The sequence below is a fragment of the Coffea eugenioides genome, chromosome 6, assembly GCF_003713205.1.
Source record: "Coffea eugenioides isolate CCC68of chromosome 6, Ceug_1.0, whole genome shotgun sequence".
NCBI lineage: Eukaryota > Viridiplantae > Streptophyta > Magnoliopsida > Gentianales > Rubiaceae > Coffea > Coffea eugenioides.
The window spans coordinates 23,913,071-23,924,695 of NC_040040.1; the positions used below are offsets into that span (position 1 = coordinate 23,913,071).

The 11,625-nt window shown below is 35.8% G+C and overlaps 2 pseudogenes; both read right to left on the reverse strand.

The window, feature by feature from the left end:
* Positions 1-2,174: 2,174 nt before the first annotated feature.
* Positions 2,175-3,025, reverse strand: LOC113772807 (annotated as a pseudogene).
* Positions 3,026-4,932: 1,907 nt separating this feature from the next.
* On the reverse strand, positions 4,933-5,889 carry LOC113773909 (annotated as a pseudogene).
* Between the last annotated feature and the right edge of the window lie 5,736 nt (positions 5,890-11,625).

Consider the following 11,625-nt stretch of genomic DNA (forward strand, 5'->3'; position numbering starts at 1 on the left):
CACATTTATTAACACCTATCATGTATTAAATATATAACCATTTTACATTAATCCACTTGCCTTCATTTGATCTTGATTAACATAGACCCAGGGCATCCTCACGCATTGCGGGAGGCTGAAAAAACTAGTTTATGAAAAGGACGCACTTTTTAGATTTTGACTAGGTGTAAAAGACACTTGTATTCACTTTTGTGTATCATGCAGACTTTTTGTGCACATTTAGCAGTAAATTTTGTGAAAAAGTTACTACAATCATTTTTCATAAGTTCCCCAATATTTTCTGTCATAGAAAGCAAGACTTGTATCTTCATAGAATATTATGCCAAGTCTTAAATTTAGATCAAGCTGTACTTCAGTTAAATTTAGTAAAATAACTGGGAACTAGCTTCCTTTACGCATGATTACCAATGGTTTCCCTTCCAAATTCCAACTGCCACCACGACACTAGCTAGAAAGAAAAATCAAGTCTACTTCCTACTAAACTATCGATTTCTTATTGCTTCTCACTTTGCACTTTTTAACTATTGTTTTGAGCGATTTGCAAGAAGTTGACAAATTGTTAAATCACCTAAGCCACTCACACATTTTTCCATTTCTTAAGGATTGATGACAGAATGCACGCTTTAAAAAAATTTGTGAGCGTTAATAGTAGATGATTATTTCATGTAGAGGACACCTTTATTAGATATTGCGTACAAAAGATACTTGTATTGACTTTTGGATATCAGGCAGAGCTTTTCGTGACCATTTGGCAGTGGATTTTGTTGCTACAGTTAATGTTCTTAGTAAATATTTTAAATCATTATCATTTTTTCACAAGTTAGACATCCAATTGTGTGTTTTTTTTTTTTTGACAAATTTTGCCCAATATTTTCATCCATAGAAAGCAAGAGATGCATTTTCATAGAATGCTAGATGGTAACCCGTGCACAAACACAGATTTATATTCTCTCTTTGTTTTTTGGTCGATGAGAAAGGTTATAGATAAAGAGTGAAGTAACATGCGAACTAAGCTCATTTAATTTGAAAAGCTGAGATTGTTGGTTTTGGATCCATTTCCTTTCAAAACCAACAAAACCCACACACACACACACACACACAAAAGGTTGAAGACATACGAAAAAAAAGGAAAATTTTCCAATAATGTAACCAGAGAAGCAAAATCATGATCCAACTTCTATCATTCAGTTTTCAAGTCAACCCTTTGGCTATTTTTTCCTCAATTTTTTTCTCCATGGTTATCCTTCATACTGTTATTATTTTTTTAACAACAAAACAAATTAATTTAGTTAATCAACAATAAACATAGATAAAGCAAATTAAAATTAATTTGTAGAGCATATTTCTCAAGGGGTAAATTGTACTTTGGACCCTTAAACTATAGATGTATTCCTACTTCGGTTCTTAAACTTCACATTTTGGACACTTTATTCTTTAAGGTATGAAATTTATCTACAACAGTCTTTCACCTTGGTTTTTAGATACGTTACCTCGTAAAATATGTAATTCTTCTCATGGCATGGTAGGCAAGCGATGCTTAAAGGTTAATGACTAAAGTGGGATGGATTTCATACTTCAAAGGGTTTAAGTCTTCACAATTAAAGTTTAAGAATTAAAGTAGGATAATTTTATATTTTAGGAGGTAAAGTATCTGAGAATAGAGTTCAAGCACTAAAGTGGAAAGTGTGTTTAATAGTTTACAAGTCCAAAATGGAATTTAGCCTTTCGCAATGAGATGAATAAAAAAATTTAGCAAAAAAGAGCATCATTGAACTTAATGGATGAGAATGTAATATTTTCAACAACAAGAAGCAATTTCAAAGCGTGAAAAAAAAAGTTCAACATTCTTGAATGTTCCCAAAGCCTTCCCATTTTCGTCTTCATCAAAGCAAACCTGGTACTCAAAGTTTCAAGAATCCTAATGTGTGATAGTTTTATTTTGATTATTCATCCTCACCTTCATTTTTATACACTAATAATTTCAAATTTTTAAATCCGAAAAATTAGGGGATAAATTATCCCATGATAGAATCGAATTCAGATACGTATTATCAATGATCTTAGGTGTAGAAGATAACTCTTGAATTTATCTAAAACTATTTGAATCCACCTATCTTTTGGATTTATGTTTCAAATTAAGAGACCAATCCAATTATGACTGAACTTTATTAAATTTATATAACATCCTCGCTCAAGAGATCGATACCCTTCTCCAGTGCTGTTTGATATGCTGAACCTGATTTTGCATACCGAAGATAATCATCCAAATCCATCAATTTTTGAGTTATGAATTCAAATGGCCCAGTTTGCTCAGCTCCATCTACTGGCAAAAATGGAAATTCCATGCTTTCATACTTGTCAAACACCAGATTTCTTCCAGGGTGCCAATAAGGCCTGGAATCAACAAAGTAACTGTCTAAACACAGCATCAACCCTATCATTCACCTGTGGGGTAGTGTAGCACCAAGCTGCTATTACTCCTTGAGGTTTCTTCAGTACCAATTTCACTTGCTGGAAGAAAGTAGGAAGATCAAACCAATGGATGGCTTGGCCAATGGTCACCAGGTCCACAGTATCTGGTTTAGCAACATCCCTTTCGAGCTCTTCAGCTGACATGGCTGGAGATGTAGAACGATATCGAACATTTGGGAGCTTGGGAGCATATTGAAGTTGCTTTTGGCTAGTATCAGTGGCAATTACATTCTTGAATATCTTTGCTAGCTGAAATCATTTAACATAAATTATACAATGCATTCGGGCTTCTAATTGGCCTTTCAAATTGCAAGAAAAAGAGTTGCCTCATGTGGCGAAGACGAGAGAAATTGTGCTTACAGATAATGCTGCCTGGCCACTGCCAGTGCCCACATCCCAGGCAAGGTCATGGTGGGGTGTCTTGGATGCAATAAAATGGAACAATTCTTGTGGATAATTCGGCCTAGATACAGAGTATTGCTCTGCCTGATTGAGGAACAAATCTGCCATCTTTTTCCTTTTTCTTTTTTCCTGAATGTCTGGGGTGAACAAATTTGAACAGGTATTTATCTCCTTATATAGTCCTGGAGTGACATGCCTGCCTAACTAATAAATACTAGTCTACAACGTCAAAGAACAAGTAATCATGTGATTGAAAGGATAGAAGAGGAAGAGAGATATAAAAAGAACAAATTTGCTCGTCAACATGTAAACCTGAAAGCACAAAGCAAAGTTCGTTCTTGACACCTGAAATTGAAAGGGACATCAAACTTTGTTGTTATATGTTAAGCAAGAGATACTAGAAAATTTTATTGATCGTTATTTTTGTTTGGGTATTTACTCTTTGGTATCTCATCACATGAATGCAGAGAGTGGACGAAATCTGCTTCATACTTGTCAAGAATCTTGCGTAATCCATTACGTGCAATTCCTAGTTTTTTTCTTTTTTTGTGGTCAAAAATTTGTAATTCGTTGTTTCCGACTGCTGAGTCTGCTATTATTGTTGTACACTTAATACTTCACGGATGAGGATCCTCTACAAATACTAGCCTCAACTGTATCGTGCAGTGTAGATATTAGTACAACAAAAATAAACACTAAAACAATAAAAGTAAACACTAACATAACGATATGTAAAAACATAATAAATTTTAAGGCACAAATTTCAATGAAAGAGAAAATTTATAATTATGCTTTTGCTTGTGTTAATGTCTACATTTATTGTTTTAATATCCTTATTTACTCTACTAGTGACTACACTTATAAAGCCAAAAGTTTACCATCCTCTTCGTGCCACTTCATTTGAGTTTATTTATTGTTTGGGGTTGATTGTTTTATAGTATAGCCTATATGGTACTACCTTATTTTATTTTATTCCCAGAATTTGAACGGCCCAACAGGTGCTTTGTTACCAATTTATTTATTACTTCTATTCATTAAGTTCATTTGGAAATGATTATATTGGTGATAGGATCTGTATACAAACTCATTTTTGAAAACCTATGCAAACATTTACATTGTCCTAAGATACTATTCTTTATTTAAATTTGATGAAGTACATACTGATGCAAGTCATCCTCCTAGAACACTCAAATAAGGAATTTTATTCCACAAAAACAAGAAGTTCTGGAAAAGAAAAAATGCAACCTATATTGCAATTCAAAAAGATATCATTTATTCAACCGATATCATGAATTCCCCCCGGGTGTGGGGGGGGGGGGGTTGTTGATGGTTATGGTCGATGCTAGATGGGGCATAACAATGCGATGGAGAGTCTTTTTTTTTTTTGTCGAAACGATAAGATGATCTCATTGCTTTGATGGTAAAAAATTACAAGTGCGAGCAACGGCTCGAACGAAACTCTACAAACTAGTGTTCAAAGACACTGAGGAAGCTGTCGCTCCTCATCCACAATAATGCTTAAAGCATCAACACTCAGTTTTTTACTGACTATCATATTTTCTTCCCTATACAAAACAAAAGAGCACATGCAAAACAATCTCTGTAACTGAGAGATGTCTTCAAGTACTGTTGCCATTTTGCTGTCCGTTGGGCTCTGATGTTTTAATTGTCTCCACAGTTCCTTGTTACAAAACCTCAGCTTAAGATTGCTCCACTTGCGTTGTACAGCTTTACACAACACCAGTTTCAGTGCCAGAGCTTCATCTAGGATTTTGTTTCCAGAACTAATGTCTTTCAGTGCCCACCCTATCATCGTGTTCCTTTCAAAAAGCTTAACTGTGACTCCAATTCCCGCAAATAGCTGCCCTTGCTTCGTGGTTGTAGTCACCTCCATTAGCACTTCTCCTTCATTTACATAATTCTGATCCTGAGCATCTTGCCTAGGGACTGTTTCTTCTGTGCTCTCTCCTTTCTCTTTGTGCTCTATCTGCTGCTGCTCTAACCATTCCGAATGCGATGGAGAGTCCACTCACTATACTTCTGATCGAGACTCGTACTTCATTTTCCGACTTTACCAATCCTGAGATAAACAGGGAACTTAGCAACCTTCTGATTGTTGCCATCTTCGGCCCAAGCAGACCGAAATTCCTCAATCATGTTCTCACTCATGAGATCCACACCTTTTTCCAGTGTTGTTTCATATGCCGAACCTGATTTTGCATAAGCAAGTAACTCATCCAAACTCATCAATTTTTCAGTCATGAATTCAAATGGCCCTGTGTTCTCAGCTCCATCCACCGGCAAAAATGGAAATTCAATGCTCTTATACTTGTCGTAAATTAAGTTTCTGCCAGGGTGCCAGTAATGCCTAGAATCAACAAAGTAAATTTATTAAAAAACAGTATCAACTCTTGCATTCACTTGTGGGGTAGTATAGCACCATGCTGCTATTATTCCCTGTGCTTCTTTAGAACCAACTGCACTTGCTGGTAGAACTTGGGACGAGCAAACCAATGGATGGCTTGCCAACAGTCACAAGATCCACGGTGGCTTGTTTTGTGACATCCCTTTCCAGCTCTTCAGCAGACATCGTTGGAGAAGTCACACTTGTATTGCACATTTGGAAGCCTAGAAGCTAATCGAGCTGTTTCTGGCTGGTATCCGTGGCAATCACATTCTTGTATATCTTTGCTAGCTGAAATTCATCAACTTACATTATATCTGCTAGCCAGGCTCGTCACTTTCTTGAAGAAAACAGAAACCAGTCAAATGAAAAACAATTACTTATGGAATAGAAAGAGGACTCAGACTCACAGATGATGCTGCCTGTCCATTGCCAGTGCCGGCATCCCAGACAAGGTCATGGTGCGGTGTCTTGGATGCAATGAAGTGGAACAATTCTTCTGGATAATTTGGCCGGGATTGCGAGTAATTCTTTCCTGTTTAAGGTACAAGTATGCCATTTTCTTTTTTCCCCTTACTTCGGTAGTTTAAGATGAACAGATCTACAGGCATAGATCTCTTTATATGGGGACTTTCTGAACCGTTCAAGTGTTCTGAGTTGAGATTGACTTGAATCTTTGTTTACACTTTACAGATCTACAGCCATCTTTTTTCCCTTTTTATTTTCTATTAAGGTCTGTGATGAACAGAACTGAGCACGTATGCCCATGTAATTTAATGGTCTACAGCGTTAAAGAACCAGTTGATCATGTGCCTGAGAAAGAGAGAATTGAAGAAGAAAGGTATAAAAGGACAAATTTGCTTGTCAGATGCAAACCTAAAAGCACAGAGCAAAAATCCACTTTTGAAACCAGAAATTGAAAGGGGCATTAGCTTAATTGCCGTGTGCTAAAATGCATCGGACGTCAATAATGGCGGCTGTTTCGTATGCCTCAAGATTCTTCTGCTGCTTCCGTAATGCATTACGTGTAATTCCTAGCAGGGTAAAATATAGAAAAGCTCCTTGATATTAAACAAGCATACAAAAAAGTCTTCTATAGTTTCAAAACTTACATTTCGATGCCTCATGCTTTGAGCTAATTTTAAAAAACTATAGAAATCGTCTGAATTAACGAGTTTGAAATACACGCGCTTCTTTTGAGAGTATTTGTACTAGAAATATATAAATTTTTGTTGATATACCTATTATACCCTTAAAGTTATAATACAGAAAAGCTCCCTGTGGTTAAACAAACCGACAGAAAAGTCCCTTATGATTTCAAATCATACAATCCAGTACCTCGTGGTTTGAACTAATATGAAAAATTGATTCAAAAATCATTTAAATTAACGAGTTTGAGGTTGCTTGACATGAAAAATAATTTTTTAAATCAAATTTTTAGCTGATATACCTATTAAACCCCTTAGTACTCATAAAATTTCCAAAACAACCCAAAACTCCCAAATACAACTCACTTTATTTCTATACATAAAATAAATAAATAAAAATTTTCAAATAACCTTATTTTTATACACAAAATAAATAAATAATTAATTCCAAATACAACTTGCCTTATTCCTATGCACAAAATAAATAAATAAAAGTAACATGTAACCATAAGGGGCTTTTTCGTAGGTTGGCTTAACCATAAGGGGTTTTTCTATAAATTTGCTTAATAGGATCGTTGTTAGAAGGTCTTTTATTGTTTATATATATTAGGATAATTATGTCATTTCATTCGCCTCCGTTAGTTTTGACAATTTTTGTTCCTATTTCAAATTAGTTCAAACCATGAGGGGTCAAAATGTATGATTTGAAACCATAAGGGGGTTTTCCATAGGTTAATTTAATCACAAGGGGCTTTTTTGTATTTTACCCTTCCTAGTACTACTATTCTTGTGCCCTTAATAGGATTCATAGCGACCTTTGTGCCATTAGTCCGTTGGCCACCACCAAAGATTTTAAATTTTGGTTGGGTGGGAGGTCAAGGGTTGCCTCCCATTAATGTGCTACTATATGTGGTTTCTTCTAAATCCATACAGGTGCGTAGTGCACTCATTTGATTCGATGGTGGTTTAGTCCCCATCGGTTTCTCTGGACCCCGTTAGGCCTCCCCCTAGTGTAGGTATAGTAGGAGTAGAAGTAGGTTAGACTAACTGTTGCCGTCTAATTAATAAAAAAAAAGGATTAATAGCAAAGTTGTGTCATCTATGCATGGTAGGAAGAAGCAATAGAAATGGGACAACACAACTAGATGCGCCAAAACCAACTACTTTTAGAGTAGTTGGCCACCAAAAGAGCTTTAAAGCTCTATTTGGGTGTAGGCCAAGGGATCTGTTAATCTACATTCTAATATTTTTCTGAAAATTTCACCAGCAAGTGTGTAAATCGGTGGTAGTTCACCAGGTGTCCCTTGACCTCTTTAGCTCCCTCCCTTCCCTTAATATAGAGTAGGAGTAGGTGTAGAATGGAATCTATCGTCTCGACAAAAAAAAAAAAAAAAAAAAAAAAAAAATACTAGATGGGCCAAGTAATGGACAGTTAAGTTAAATGCAACAACCGAACACAGGCCACAACCGGATGTTGTACAAGGGATCACCTTATGGCTGCAAGTGTATCATCTGAAATGAACTCATGCTCCTCTATGCATTTTTGGTGCTTTGTATTACCCCAGGAAATGAAAGTAATTTGAATGTAGCTCCAAGCTTCCAATTTGGCGGCAACTAGCGAAAAAAAAAATAGCTCGAAGACCAATTAGTATTTGTGCGCGCTATTAAAAAAATGGCAAAATAAAAGCAAATAAATAATTTGGCAGTACATGGATATGTTAAAGTAAATAATCGAATCAAAATTCGAATTAACTGGTTGATGACCGACTATTTATGTAGAATTGAAATTACAATGTAATTAGTGATTGAGTTGATGAATGATTAAATTTTATTCAAGTGAGAAAGTTAGGACAAATATTCTCCCAAGCAATTATAGAGATGAGGGAAAATGTAATTATGTAATTAAGATCAAAGTTTCGAGTGAACCAAAGTTCAAGTTGAACCCGAATACAAAGGGAAGGTACAATATGGATGAGAGATCCTAAACATAACATAAATAGTTAAAGCAAACTGAAATATGAAGCGAAATCAATTAAAGTTGTTAATTGATGTAGCAAGAATAGAGATGAGAGGATATGTAATTATGACAGATTGTCGAAACCTGTGCAATAATAAAAACATGCTCAAACTAAAAGTAATTTCTGTAGGTAGCGGTGAGTAGGGTCGAATCCACAGGGATTGGAAGTAATTGTTTCTTTTCAAATTCACAGTGACAAGGGGGTGTTTTTGTGCAGACGGTGACAATCAAAGAAATTCAACTAAAATCTAAGAAGCTACTAGAAATTAAATAACAAATTACTAAAATCAAATGGGTGATAATTAAGGATCTAACCAAGAAATAACTTCAGCAATGGTTCACTTAATTGATCATCGATGCAAAGCCAATTCCAATTATTTACCAATAAATAGGTTATAACTGCCAAACAAGCGATGACAGTCAACCCCTCCTTACTGTGTCGGTGATTAAGGTACGCCCGTTAATCACTACTCTAATTGAGAAATAATTCTAGGTACGCCCATAAGATTTAATTCCCCAATTGCCTTACGTATTAGAGGAGCCCTATTCTAACCAAATAACGCACTACCAGGGTTATTTTAGGTTAGCCCGCGTATTCCCCTGACACAAACCCAATCATGCCAGTTATCACTATTTTGGGACAATTAAACAATTACGGATTTAACGTCCCAATTGACAATAGATTATTAAATTAACCAATTATCCGGATCCAAGACAATCAATTAATTAAATAATCATAAGCACTACAATCAAGGAATATGCGAATACCAATAAATAAAAGAAAAAGATGAAATTAAATCGATCTCACAATTTTTAGGCGAACCAAAACCTCCGTTGTTCCTTGACTAGAGCGAAAAAAATTAGTTCATATTGGATGCAAAAAACCCACACAAAATTGAAGAGAGAGCAGCGGCCATCAATTGGGTAAATTCACGTCGTTGGAATACTGTCGAAAAAGTGAAGGTAGAGGAAATAATTCGTGGCTTTATTTTTGGTCTTCACATCCGAGGAAGAAAGGCCAATATGAATCCAAAAGGAAAGTCAAAGTTCCTAAGCTACGCTACAAGACGAAAAACTAAAGAAGACCAGAGGATAGTGCTCCTCTCCTGCAATCTTAATTCCTATTCTATCTAAATGCTCTCCAATGTGCGGCGGCTCTCCTTCCGGAGAGGAAGAAGCCTCTGGACGCCCTCTCAGGTTTGCTTTCTTTTTCCTTTTTTAGTTGCTGTCTTCGGTCAAAATTACCAAAAAGGTCTTACATCTCCTTGTTCCAAGAATGCCCTTGATTGCCTGCTATTCGAACTCTTTCCCAATGACTGTCAAATTGGCCTTGATTGTGATATTTTTGCTCTACTCCCTGAAATAAATGCAAAATATTAAAAGTGAGTAGAATCCAACAATTAATCCACCCCAGATCAGGTAATAGGGGAAATTAATAATAAATTAAATAGTAAAATTGCAACATATCAAATTATCTAATCAAGATCGAGTTTGAGTAAACCAGAGTTCAAGTTGAACTTGAATACAATCATAAGCTACAATCTGGATGTGTGATTGTGAACATCACATAAATAGGTTAAATCAAACTAAAATCTGAAGTGAAATCAATTGGAATTGTTAATTGACGTGGGTGGTTATTGGAAACATAATGGACACAGTGGCTTTATAACCAGAATTAAGATTGTAGATGAGTTATCGATGATATAATTGAGGAAGCAACTTTTGAACCAGAATCGAGATTGTTGATGAGTGATCAAAATTATAATTGATATAGTGGCTTTTTTAGAATCGAGATTACAGATAAATGATATTAATCTTAATCTAAATGTAATTGAAGTTGAGATGAAAATCAATGATAACTAATGATTAATTACCTGTCATATAATCGAAGTTGAGATTAAAACCAACAATAAGTTAGGATTACAAGTGTAGATTGTGTTGGATCCTTAATCCAACATTGGACTTATATGTGAATAATTATGTGTTGTAAACTGTCAATTAAGATTAAACCCAATTAAAGTAATCAAATATAGTTTGGGTTTAATGTATCTAATAGGGTGTGGGCCTTTAATGTATAGAGACTTAAGGGCTCCTATTTCTATGATGGGCTGAAATAGGGTTCCAAAGGGTAACAGGAATGTTACCTATAAATAGGGTCATGGTTCCCAAGTCACACGTATTCTTATTTTGTCGTATTCTCTAGTACCACAAATATAGTTCTTCCCTGATATCCCATTGTCAGGAAAGATACCAGAGAGATACTAAAGGGCTCTCTTTAGATTTGACAAATACGTGTTGACCTGGAAGGCCACCCCAAAATCTCTAAGGATTCAAGCACCAGTTTGTCAACATGAATCAAGGTACGCTTCCGCAATTTTGTGTTAATTACTTCTTAATAATCGCCATATATATCTTGGGTTTAACAGGTGATGATTTTCACCAATGGTTAAATTCAGATAACCACCCTAACAAGTGGTATCAGAGCCCATATGGTTGATTATTAGAAAATAATTTGGATTTAGTAATTCATAAAAAAAAAAAAAAACTATGATTGATTTAGTTTTTGTTTGCATGGCTGAAAGATTTTGTCCCGTGGTTGAAGTATGCGCATGATTCGGCTTTGTGTTTTGGCCTTTTATGAGTCGTTGTTTTTCATGAATCAAGTCATCTTCCATTGCCGTTCATGTTCAGCCTTCATGTCATGGAAAGTCAGCTTGCATGAATAGAGATTTTAATGAAATTCATGTTGTTATATTGCATTCAGCGGGTTCCACGGATTGTTAGACACCAATCAATTGCTTTGCTATGATTACTGTGCTAAAAGACGAAAGCCAAAATAGCTTTTGCTGACTTTTAAAATTGTCTCTTCGGTCAAGCCTCACTGCAACCGAACGTTTGGTTGTTTGCTGTGATGATTTGGTTTGGCCAATTTAATATTTATTATATTGATTCATTTGTCAATCATTGGTTTTCAATACGATCCCTTATAGCTAGGCATGGCCACGGTTCCAGAACCAACGGTTCCAGAACCAACGGTTCCAGAACCAACGGTTCCAGAACCAACGGTTCCAGAACCAACGGTTCCAGAACCAACGGTTCTGGTTCCAGAACCGCCGGTTCTGGTTCTTCAAAGAGGTAGAACCAGAACCGCACCATATAAGATGGTTCTGGTTCTGGTTCCA